General features: G+C 40.6%; 1 non-coding gene across 1 annotated transcript; it reads left to right on the top strand.

Annotated features, from left to right (window-relative positions):
* The first annotated feature begins 2,997 nt into the window (after positions 1-2,997).
* LOC148293807 (small nucleolar RNA R71) lies at positions 2,998-3,104 on the top strand. Its single transcript, XR_015836966.1, has one exon. It is a non-coding gene; the product is annotated as a small nucleolar RNA R71 (small nucleolar RNA).
* The last annotated feature ends 6,842 nt before the right edge of the window (positions 3,105-9,946 follow it).

The following is a 9,946-nucleotide window of genomic DNA, read 5'->3' as shown; positions in this document are numbered from 1 at the left end:
GTTAGCTCCCTCTTCAAGGTAGTAAAGGCTTCCATGCAAGCTTCATTAAACTCAAAAACAGCATCCTTAGCAAGGAGATTACACAATGGCCTTGTAATGCTTGAGAAATTTTTGATGAACCTTCTATAGAATCCAGCATGACCTAGAAAGCTTCTAATTCCTTTCACAGAGGTAGGGGGTGGCAGATTTGAGATGAGATCGATCTTGGCTTTATCCACTTCAATTCCCTTGCTTGAAATCACATGGCCTAGCACAATGCCTTGTCTCACCATGAAGTGACACTTCTCCCAATTCAAAATCAGGTTTGTTTCCTGGCATCTTTTAAGCACTAGAGACAAGTGGTGAAGACAATTATCAAAAGAGGAACCAAAAACTGAAAAATCATCCATAAATACCTCAATGAATCGTTCCACCATATCTGAAAAGATAGACATCATGCATCTTTGGAAAGTTGCTGGGGCATTGCACAAACCGAATGGCATCCTTCTATAAGCAAACGTACCAAATGGGCATGTGAATGTGGTTTTCTCTTGGTCTTCCGGAGCAATGGGAATTTGATTATAACCTGAAAAACCATCAAGAAAACAATAGTAAGCATGGCCAGATAAACGTTCAAGCATTTGATCAATAAAAGGCAAGGGGAAATGATCTTTTCTAGTGGATGTGTTCAACTTCCTGTAATCAATGCAAACTCTCCAACCAGTGATAGTTCGTGTAGGAACTATCTCATTCTTCTCATTCTTCACAACGGTGATTCCGGACTTCTTCGGAACAACTTGTACAGGGCTCACCCACTTAGAATCTGAAATTGGGTAGATGATTCCTACATCGAGTAGCTTTAAAACTTCAGCTCTAACCACCTCTTTCATGTTGGGATTTAGCCTCCTTTGGGCATCACGGGATGGTTTGCTGTCTTCTTCCATTAGAATCCGGTGCATGCACATGCTTGGACTAATTCCTTTGATGTCTGCTATGGTCCACCCAATGGCTGTTTTATGCTCTTTTAGAACCTTAATTAAGCTCTCTTCTTCATGTGAGGTGAGACCTGCAGCAATTATAACAGGGAGAGTTTCGTTAGCACCCAAATAAGTATATTTAAGATGATTGGGCAGTGGTTTAAGTTCTAGCTTTGGTGGGGTGATAATGGATGGCTCCAATTTCGTGGATGATGGTCCAAGAGGCTCGAGTGGTGGCCTAAAGGATGGTGGGTATGGTTGAAACACTTCTAAGGCAGCCACCACTTCTTGGAACTCCGGTTCACAAAGATCTTCCTCTTCTTGTGTTAAGACAGCTTCTAGAGCATCATTAGACTTTCTCTGCAAAATTTTGGAAGAAACCTCATGATCCACAACATCAATTGAAAAGCAAGAATCAAGAGAGATAGAAGGTTGAGATAGAGCATTAAGCATTTTAAATTCAACAGTTTCACCCAGAACAGTCATGGAAAGGGTGCTATCTTTCACTTTGATAACTGTGTCTGCAGTGGCCATGAATGGCCTGCCTAGGAGAATGCGATCAACATGATCTCCATTTGGATTGTCTTCCATGTCCATCACTACAAAATCAGCAGGGAGAATTAGTGTATTAACTTGAACTAAAATATCTTCTACAATACCTTTTGGATATTTTATAGAATGATCAGCTAGTTCAAGTCGTATTGAAGTCTTCTTCATCCCTTCTAAGCCAAGCTTTTGATACAATGAATATGGCATTAGGTTGACACTTGCTCCCAAGTCCAACATGGCTCTTCCAACCTTATTGCCTCCAATGTTAATGGGAATGTCAAAGCTGCCAGGATCAACTAGTTTTGGTGGAAGCTTCCTTTGCAACACAGCACTTACATTCTGGTCAAGCTTTACATCTTCATTTGGAGCGAAATTGAGCTTGTGAGTTTTCAAGTCCTTGATGAACTTTCCATATGCAGGAATCTGTTCAATAACATCAAGCAAAGGCAAATTGATATTAACTTTACTCAAAATATCATAAATCTCTTTAAAAGCCTTATCTTGCTTTGCTTTCTTAAGACGGCCTGGAAATGGAATCGGTGGAACATATGGAGCGGGTGGCACGTATCTATCTTCTTGAAGATGTGGTGGCACAAATTTGTCATCTCTCTTATGCAATTGGAATTGTTTGGATTCCTGAGAATCTGATTTGGCATTAGGAGCAGATTGAGAAGTTTTGAGATGTTCCCCTTCTGTAGCCGTGGTCTCCTCCTCTTCATCTTCTACAATCACAACATCATTTGAAAGATTAGAATCAACTTTACTATCAATGATCTTACCTGATCTGAGCACATGAATGGCCTTGGCTTCTTGGTTCTTTGGATTGATCTCGGTCTGGCTTGGCCATTTCCCAGGTGCTCTTTGAGTTATTTCAGCAGCTAATTGGCCTATTTGAACTTCCAATTTGGTAATGGTAGCTTGTGTAGTTTGCTGGAAATTGGATTGGTTGATTGCCATCTGCTTAACTATATCCTCCAATGATGATGTTTGTTGTGGCTTTTGGAATGAAGGGGGATTGGCTTGATTCTGAGTATTCCTCCATGAAAAGTTTGGATGATTCCTCCAACCTGGATTATAACTTTGAGAGTATGGATCATTTCTTGGACCTTGGTTGTAGGAATTTACCAACTTAGCTTGCTCTTGCACAAATTCTGGATATCCAGCCCCAAGTGGACAAGCTATGGTAGCATGGTCAGGAGTTTCGCAAATACTACACACTTCTTTCGGAGGGCTTCTTGAGTTTAATGCAAGAAGAGCATCTAGCTTTTGTTCCAGTTTTGAAATCTGCACACTAGAAGCATCATTAGAACCACTAATAACACGTTTACCTCTTGTATCCGTATGTTGGGTCTCCATTGCTATCTCCTCAAAGAGTTCGTATGTTTCTTCTGGAGTTTTGGTTTTAAAAGAACCACCTGCAAAATTGGTGACTATATTATGACTAGAAGGGGTTAGTCCTTTATAAAACATACGCATTTGAAGCTTCAATGGAATCCCATGATGAGGACATTGGTTGAGCAGCCCATTGAATCTCTCCCATGCTTCACAAAACGATTCATCATCTTGCTGTGCAAATAACAAGATCTTATCCCTAAGCATGTCGGTCTTTTGCGTGGAGAAGTATTTCTCCAAGAACTTCTTTTGAATGGCAGCCCATGTAGTGAGTGAACCAGGCTTTAAAGAATTCAACCAATATTTCGCCTTATCCTTCAAAGTGTATGGAAACACTCTCATTCGAAGTTGATCTTCTGTCACACCTGTCAAGGGAAAAGAACTCACAACATTAAAAATATCCTTTATATGAGTTAATGGATCTTCATTAGGTAAACCATAAAAGGAAGGCAGCATATTAAGATGAGAAGATTTAAGCTCATAATTTCGAGCTACAGTGGGCAGCAAAATGCTTGAAGGAGATGCTGGAATTGTTGGGATATCAAGTTCTCCCATGAACTCATTGGCAGCCATCTCTTCTTCTTCTTCTTGGTCTGAACTTGCTTCCGAATTTGAAGGTGAAGAACCAGGAAGTTCAGTGTGGAGAGCAATACTTGTAAATGTGGCAAGAGCTTGCTCTTTTGCAGTTGACAACTCTCTTTCTAGACGATTATGAACTTCAGAGATCACCCGGTTGGGTTGCAACGATGGTCCTGCGTTCAAAGATCTGGAGCGTTGGAACGAAGACCTCACTTGTTCAAGGAACGGTCTTTTAGACATAAACTACCTGAAACAGAAAATTAGATTAATTAGAAACACTAAAAAAATAGGGTAACCTTGGGCACATAACCAGGGAAGAACTTTCGTTCAGTCCCCGGCAACGGCGCCAAAATTTGTTGTTAATTATTATGTTAACTCGCAATTGTACGGGGCAATTAGTAATATAGCAAGACAAGTACGAGGTCGTACCCACGAAGACTGAGAAGTTCAAATTAGTTATGTACGTAGATTACCGAATTCAAGAAGTTAGGAAGTTAAGTCTAAAACAGAAATTAAAGTGAGAGTGATTGTGATTGTGAAAGGAAGTGAGCAAACTGAAATTGCAAATGAAAGCAAATAAACAAGTGTAACAAAGAGTGGTTTTAAGAGTTGGAAAACAGATTTGGAGACTAGGGCATTCGAATCACCATAACAATTCAATTCTGGGTTATATGGAGTCAAGTAACAAGTCTAATTCAGATTCAAAGATTGATTCTAGCTAAAGTATGATTAGGCCATGGTGTTTGGTCCTAACCTTGTGTTCCTAATTCCCTAATTTGATCATTTGTTGTCTAACCTAAAATTAAGCATTAGGAACCCATTAAGCATAGAAGAACAATTTAAACAACCAAGCATGTATCTAATCCCTGTTGTCGAATGTCCATACATACTCTTCCTATTCATAGTTCAATTCGAATTAAAGCATGGTGTCTACTCTTAATTCAAACCAAGATAGTTAACAAACAAGTTCTAATGGTGATCAATCATTCAAACAAGCATGTTAACTTATAAGCATAATGAATAAGAACATGAATCATGAATCAAACTTGAAACTCCAAACTTATAAACCCAGAATATTCATGTTAGGTTACATCGAAGCCCTAGTTATGGATTTAGCTACTCATAATGGAAAAGAAACTAAAATAGAAATGGGAAAACATAATGAATGCCATAAGAGTAGAAAAACCCTTTTCTGAAGTTCTTGTAGTGTCCAATGCTTCTCCAAGAGCTTCTCCACGTCTAGAAGGATGTATGAAGGATATGGAGGGGATTTGAGATGAGCTTGAGTGAGTGGTGATGGCTGAGAAAGAGGAAATTCGTAGGGAAATGGAAGGGAGGTTTTCTGGAGCTGTTTTGGTGATTTTGGGGCAGTTTAGAGTATTGGGTTGATTGCTTGAGTGTTTGGGGTTGTGGGAATGTATGAGGATGATTTCTGGATGATGGAAGTGTGGAGGATGGCTGAAGTGAATTTTGTAGCTTGAAGACTCCTCTATTTATAGGGCTAAGAGGGAGGAACATCATGATGAAATCCAACACCACCATTCCTCATTTAATACAACCCATAACTCCCACTTCATCTTGTCTATGTTAGTGTGGTTGGAATCAATCCCATCCCATACTTCTTTTGCTGCACCTCAAGCTTTCTTCACATGGGATCAAAGGTGATCAATTGTGGCTGCCTTTTGCTGCCAACCCATGTGGTCTTCTTTTGGTTGTTGAACAAAAACGAGTCTTCTGAACCAGACTTGGTGTAGGAAGGCCAGAGGTTTCAAAACTTATCCAATGGGGCTCAAATTTGGATATATTATAGTAGACACCCATTGGAACAAGTTTCATGAAGATCTTCACCTCATCCAAGCCCCATAGCATGCTGATCCAAGGCCAAGAAGCTGACCTACGAAATTGGGCTGGAAAGGAGTTGTAGCCAAAATGTGTTTGTCTTTAAGCCCTTCTTCCATTCACCCAAATCAAGCCTTAACATGCATGGATTGCATCATTTCCTATCCAAAGTCATCATTGTTACCTAAATGTCAATTAACTGAAAGATAAACACAAAAAGGATTAAAAGCACAAGTTTAACTCAAACACATAACCAAATCATAAGCTAGAAGGGTACAAAATGATATACAATTATGAACCGATCAAAATCCAATCGCTAGAAGTATGGCATACACCAACCACTCCAATTAGGAACGAACTGACGTTGAACTTGAATTGTCCAATTTCTCACACCTATTGATTTCGGATCGAGCCCAAAACTTGGGCAACACGATAATCTGGTGTTAGGAGTCATTTGGTGAGTTTTGAGTGAAATCCAATCGCTAGAAGTATGGAATACACCAACCACTCCAATTAGGAACGAACTGCCGTTGAACTTGAATTGTCCAATTTCTCACACCAATTGATTTCGGATCGAGCCCAAAAGTTGGGCAACATGGTAATATGGTGGGAGGAGTAATTTGGTGAGCTTTGACTGAAATCCAATCACTAGAAGTATGGAATACACCAACCACTCCAATTAGGAACGAACTGCCGTTGAACTTGAATTGTCCAATTTCTCACACCTATTGATTTCGGATCGAGCCCCAAACTTGGGCAACATCATAATATGGTGGGAGGAGTCATTTGGTGGGTTTTGAGTGAAATCCAATCGCTAGAAGTATGGCATACACCAACCACTCCAATTAGGAACGAACTGCCGTTGAACTTGAATTGTCCAATTTCTCACACCTATTGATTTCGGATCGAGCCCAAAACTTGGGCAATATGATAATATGGTGGGAGGAGTCATTTGGTGAGTTTTGAGAGAAATCCAATCGCTAGATGTATGGAATACATCAACCACTCCAATTAGGAACGAACCGTTGTTGAACTTGAATTGTCCAATTTCTCACACCAATTGATTTCGGATCGAGCCCAAAACTTGGGCAACAAGATAATCTGGTGTTAGGAGTCATTTGGTGAGTTTTGAGTGAAATCCAATCGCTAGAAGTATGGAATACACCAACCACTCCAATTAGGAAAGAACTTCCGTTGAACTTGAATTGTCCAATTTCTCACACCTATTGAATTCGGATCGAGCCCAAAACTTGGGCAACATGATAATATGGTGGGAGGAGTCATTTGGTGAGTTTTGAGGGAAATCCAATTGCTAGATGTATGGAATAAACCAACCACCCCAATTAGGAACGAACTGCCGTTGAACTTGAATTTTCCAATTTCTCACACCTATTGATTTCGGATCGACCCCAAAACTTGGGCAACACCATAATATGGTGGGAGGAGTCATTTGGTGAGTTTTGATTGAAATCCAATCGCTAGAAGTATGGAATACAACAACTACTCCGATTAGGAACGAACTGGCGTTGAAATTGAATTGACCAATTTCTCACTCCTATTGATTTCGGATCGAGCCCAAAACTTTGGCAACATCATAATATGGTGGGAGGAGTCATTTGGTGGGTTTTGAGTGAAATCCAATCGCTAGAAGTATGGAATACCCCAACCATTCCAATTAGGAACGAACTGCCGTTGAACTTGAATTGTCCAATTTCTCAAACCTATTGATTTGGGATCGAGCCCAAAACTTGGGCAACATCATAATATGGTGGGAGGACTCATTTGGTGAGTTTTGAGTGAAATCCAGTCGCTAGAAGTATGGAATACACCAACCATTCCAATTAGGAACGAATTGCCGTTGAACTTGAATTGTCCAATTTCTCACACCTATTGATTTCGGATCAAGCCCCAAACTTGGGCAACATCATAATATGGTGGGAGGACTCATTTGGTGAGTTTTGAGTGAAATCCAGTCGCTAGAAGTATGGAATACACCAACCATTCCAATTAGGAACGAATTGCCGTTGAACTTGAATTGTCCAATTTCTCACACCAATTGATTTCGGATCGAGCCCAAAAGTTGGGCAACATGGTAATATGGTGGGAGGAGTAATTTGGTGAGCTTTGAGTGAAATCCAATCACTAGAAGTATGGAATACACCAACCACTCCAATTAGGAACGAACTGCCGTTGAACTTGAATTGTCCAATTTCTCACACCTATTGACTTCGGATCGAGCCCCAAACTTGGGCAACATCATAATATGGTGGGAGGAGTCATTTGGTGAGTTTTGAGTGAAATCCAATCGCTAGAAGTATGGCATACACCAACCACTCCAATTAGGAACGAACTGCCGTTGAACTTGAATTGTCCAATTTCTCACACCTATTGATTTCGGATCGAGCCCCAAAATTGGGCAACATCATAATATGGCGGGAGGAGTCATTTGGCGAGTTTTGATTGAAATCCAGTCGCTAGAAGTATGGAATACACCAACCATTCCAATTAGGAACGAATTGCCGTTGAACTTGAATTGTCCAATTTCTCACACCTATTGATTTCGGATCGAGCCCAAAACTTGGGCAATATGATAATATGGTGGGAGGAGTCATTTGGTGAGTTTTGAGAGAAATCCAATCGCTAGATGTATGGAATACATCAACCACTCCAATTAGGAACGAACCGTTGTTGAACTTGAATTGTCCAATTTCTCACACCAATTGATTTCGGATCGAGCCCAAAACTTGGGCAACAAGATAATCTGGTGTTAGGAGTCATTTGGTGAGTTTTGAGTGAAATCCAATCGCTAGAAGTATGGAATACACCAACCACTCCAATTAGGAAAGAACTTCCGTTGAACTTGAATTGTCCAATTTCTCACACCTATTGAATTCGGATCGAGCCCAAAACTTGGGCAACATGATAATATGGTGGGAGGAGTCATTTGGTGAGTTTTGAGGGAAATCCAATTGCTAGATGTATGGAATAAACCAACCACCCCAATTAGGAACGAACTGCCGTTGAACTTGAATTTTCCAATTTCTCACACCTATTGATTTCGGATCGACCCCAAAACTTGGGCAACACCATAATATGGTGGGAGGAGTCATTTGGTGAGTTTTGATTGAAATCCAATCGCTAGAAGTATGGAATACAACAACTACTCCGATTAGGAACGAACTGGCGTTGAAATTGAATTGACCAATTTCTCACTCCTATTGATTTCGGATCGAGCCCAAAACTTTGGCAACATCATAATATGGTGGGAGGAGTCATTTGGTGGGTTTTGAGTGAAATCCAATCGCTAGAAGTATGGAATACCCCAACCATTCCAATTAGGAACGAACTGCCGTTGAACTTGAATTGTCCAATTTCTCAAACCTATTGATTTGGGATCGAGCCCAAAACTTGGGCAACATCATAATATGGTGGGAGGACTCATTTGGTGAGTTTTGAGTGAAATCCAGTCGCTAGAAGTATGGAATACACCAACCATTCCAATTAGGAACGAATTGCCGTTGAACTTGAATTGTCCAATTTCTCACACCTATTGATTTCGGATCAAGCCCCAAACTTGGGCAACATCATAATATGGTGGGAGGACTCATTTGGTGAGTTTTGAGTGAAATCCAGTCGCTAGAAGTATGGAATACACCAACCATTCCAATTAGGAACGAATTGCCGTTGAACTTGAATTGTCCAATTTCTCACACCAATTGATTTCGGATCGAGCCCAAAAGTTGGGCAACATGGTAATATGGTGGGAGGAGTAATTTGGTGAGCTTTGAGTGAAATCCAATCACTAGAAGTATGGAATACACCAACCACTCCAATTAGGAACGAACTGCCGTTGAACTTGAATTGTCCAATTTCTCACACCTATTGACTTCGGATCGAGCCCCAAACTTGGGCAACATCATAATATGGTGGGAGGAGTCATTTGGTGAGTTTTGAGTGAAATCCAATCGCTAGAAGTATGGCATACACCAACCACTCCAATTAGGAACGAACTGCCGTTGAACTTGAATTGTCCAATTTCTCACACCTATTGATTTCGGATCGAGCCCCAAAATTGGGCAACATCATAATATGGCGGGAGGAGTCATTTGGCGAGTTTTGATTGAAATCCAATCACTAGAAGTATGGAATACACCAACCACTCCAATTAGGAACGAACTGCCGTTGAACTTGAATTGTCCAATTTCTCACACCTATTGATTTCGGATCGAGCCCCAAACTTGGGCAACATCATAATATGGTGGGAGGAGTCATTTGGTGAGTTTTGAGTGAAATCCAATCGCTAGAAGTATGGCATACACCAACCACTCCAATTAGGAACGAACTGCCGTCGAACTTGAATTGTCCAATTTCTCACACCTACTGATTTCGGATCGAGCCCCAAAATTGGGCAACATCATAATAGGCGGGAGGAGTCATTTGGCGAGTTTTGATTGAAATCCAATCGCTAGAAGTATGGCATACACCAACCACTCCAATTAGGAACGAACTGCCGTTGAACTTGAATTGTCCAATTTGTCACACCTATTGATTTCGGATCGAGCCCAAAACTTGGGCAACATGATAATCTGGTGTTAGGAGTCATTTGGTGAGTTTTGAGTGAAATCCAACCG

This window comes from Prunus avium, chromosome 6 (assembly GCF_965620075.1).
Source record: "Prunus avium chromosome 6, drPruAviu1.hap1.1, whole genome shotgun sequence".
NCBI lineage: Eukaryota > Viridiplantae > Streptophyta > Magnoliopsida > Rosales > Rosaceae > Prunus > Prunus avium.
The sequence above is the reverse complement of the archived record's forward strand: the minus strand, read 5'-3'. Positions and strand labels throughout refer to the sequence as shown.